Below are 2791 nucleotides of genomic sequence, written 5' to 3'. Positions count from 1 at the left end.
GAGCAACCCACCCAGACCCATTTCCCTCTGACTAATGCACCTAACACTACGGGCAATTTAGCATGGCCAATTCACCTGACCTGCAAATCTTTGGGCTGTGGGAGGAAGCCGGAGAACCCGGAGGAAACCCACGCAGACACGGGGAGAATGTGCAAACTCCACACAGACAGTCGCCCGAGGCTGGAATGGAACCTGGGACCCTTGTGCTGTGAGGCAGCGGTGCCGCCCTCTGAGTCACCGTGCCGCCCTCTGAGTCACTGTTGGACTGGGATGTACAAAGTTAAAAATCACACAACACCAGATTATAGTCCAACAGGTTTATTTGGAAGCACACTAGCTTTCGGAGAGCTTCTCTGACCAGCAGTCTCTCTAATGAGAGAATGGGCCTATGGTGGCTCTACTTTTATTTTAATGTCATGAGACCCACATTGACCTGTGGACACTGGTTCAACTCATGCTGTGGCAGCTGATGGAATTTAAATTCAATTGATTAAAAAATATCTGAGTCAAAAGCTAGATAGAGTAGTGAGCGTGAAAGCATTGCTGATTGTCATTAAGACCAATCTGTTTTATTGATGTCCCAGACAGAAGGAAATCTGCTACCCTTACCCGCTCTGGTAATCCCAGAATTACAATAATGTTGTTGATTTTAATTGCCCGCTGAAATGGCCGAGCAAGGCACTCATTTGGATCAAATCATGACAGACTTAGTATTTTGAATGAAATCAGACAGATCACCTTCATGATGCTAAGCAAGAGAAGTGGCAATGACAATGTCAACCTTGCAAAGTCCTCCTTATTAACTTCCTGATGAAGGGCTTTGCCTGAAACATCAATTTTCCTGCTCCTTGGATGCTGCCTGACTTGCTTTTTTTTATTTCAAAAATATACTTTATTCATAAAATACTTTAATGGTCTGTACAGTTGGACATGCCATACATATGTAAACATTCCATTTGTTTGCATACCGAAACAGAGTAATCATTCCTATTTACAGGTCTGTATGATTACATTTTTAGCTGAGGCGTCAGCAGAGCCCAAATGACTGCGTGGGCCCCCTGTTCTTCTTTAGGCAGGCAGATGTTACACGGTGGTCTTTCCCCACCGCGCCTTGGCAGCAGCTGCCCCAAGCTTCAGCGCGTCCCTCAACACGTAATCCTGGACCTTGGAATGTGCCAGTCTGCAACACTCACTCGGGGTCAACTCCTTCAGCTGGAAGATCAACAGGTTTCGGACCACCCAGAGAGCGTCCTTCACCGAGTTGATGATCCTCCAGGGACAGTTGATGTTCGTCTCGGTGTGCGTTCCGGGGAGCAGACCGTAGAGCACGGAGTCCCGCGTCACGGCGCTGCTCGGGACGAGCCTCAACAAACACTCCTGCATTCCTCTCCAGACTTCTTCTGCGTAGGCACATTCCAGAAGGAGGTGTGTGACAGTCTCGTCCCCCCCGCAGCCGCTTCGAGGGCAGTGTGCGGTGCGGCTGAGAGTCCGGGCGTGCATAAAGGATCTCACAGGCAGAGCCCTTCTCACCACCAGCCAAGCCATGTCTTGGTGCTTGTTGGAAAGTTCTGGCGATGAGGCATTCTGCCAAATGGCTTTGACAGTCTGCCCAGGGAACCGCTCGATAGGATCCGCCCTCTCCTTTTCCCGAAGGGTCTCAAGGACACTATGTGCTGACCACTTCCTGATGGACTTGTGGTCAAAGGTGTTTTTCTTCATAAACTTCTCCACGAAGGACAGGTGATACGGAACAGTCCAACTACTCGGAGCGTTCCGCGGCAGCGAGGCCAGGCCCATCCTTCGCAACACTGGGGACAGGTAGAACCTCAGTACGTAGTGACACTTGGTGTTTGCGTACCGGGGATCCACGCACAGCTTGATGCAGCCACACACAAAGGTGGCCATCAGGGTGAGGGTGGCATTGGGTGTATTCTTCCCCTCGTTGTCCAGATTTTTGTACAGCGAGTCTCTTCAGACCCGGTCCATCTTTGACCTCCATATAAACTGGAAGATGGCCCGGGTGACTGCAGCGGCACAGGTTCTGGGAATAGGCCAGACCTGTGCCATATATAACAGCAATGACAGTGCCTCACACCTGATGACCAGGTTTTTTCCCGCGATGGAGAGCGACCGTAGCTTCCATCTGCCCAGTTTCTGCCTCACTTTGCTGATACGCTCCTCCCAAGACTTGGCGCACGCCTCGGCCCCCCGAACCAAATACCCAGCACTTTCAGGTGGTCGGTCCTGACGGTGAAGGGGATCGAGGATTGGTCGGCCCAGTTCCCGAAGAGCAAGGCCTCGCTCTTGCCTTGGTTTACCTTGGCCCCCGAGGCCCGTTCAAACTGGTCACATATGCACATGAATCTGCGCACGGACAGCGGATCCAAGTAGAAAATGGCGATGTCATCCATGTACAGGGAGGCCTTAACCTGCAGGCCCCCGCTGCCAGGAATAGTCACCCCCCTCAGGCTCGCATCCTTCCTGAATGGACTCGGCGGTTGGCTCTATGCAGCACACAAACAAGGCAGGAGAGAGAGGGCAGGCCTGCCTGACTCCAGATCTGACTGGGAAGCTATCTGATTCCCACCCATTGATTGAGACTGCACTGACAATGTTGGTGTAGAGCAGTCTGATCCAATTGCAGATTCCCTCCCCAAAGCCCATTTTGGAGAGAACATCTCTCATATACCTGTGTGATATCCTGTCAAAGGCTTTCTCCTGGTCCAGGCCGATCAGGCAGGTGCCCAACCCCCTATCCTGCACGTAGGCGATCGTATCCCTGAGGAGCGCG

The 2791-nt window shown here is 51.8% G+C and overlaps 1 pseudogene; it reads right to left on the bottom strand.

Moving 5' to 3' along the window:
- Positions 1-1083: 1083 nt before the first annotated feature.
- Positions 1084-1986, bottom strand: LOC148141134 (uncharacterized; annotated as a pseudogene).
- Between the last annotated feature and the right edge of the window lie 805 nt (positions 1987-2791).

Source organism: Chiloscyllium plagiosum, unplaced genomic scaffold (assembly GCF_037043375.1).
Source record: "Chiloscyllium plagiosum isolate Xiang-an unplaced genomic scaffold, Cpla_swu_hap1 HiC_scaffold_34, whole genome shotgun sequence".
NCBI lineage: Eukaryota > Metazoa > Chordata > Chondrichthyes > Orectolobiformes > Hemiscylliidae > Chiloscyllium > Chiloscyllium plagiosum.
This window is presented reverse-complemented; position numbering and strand designations above follow the sequence as displayed.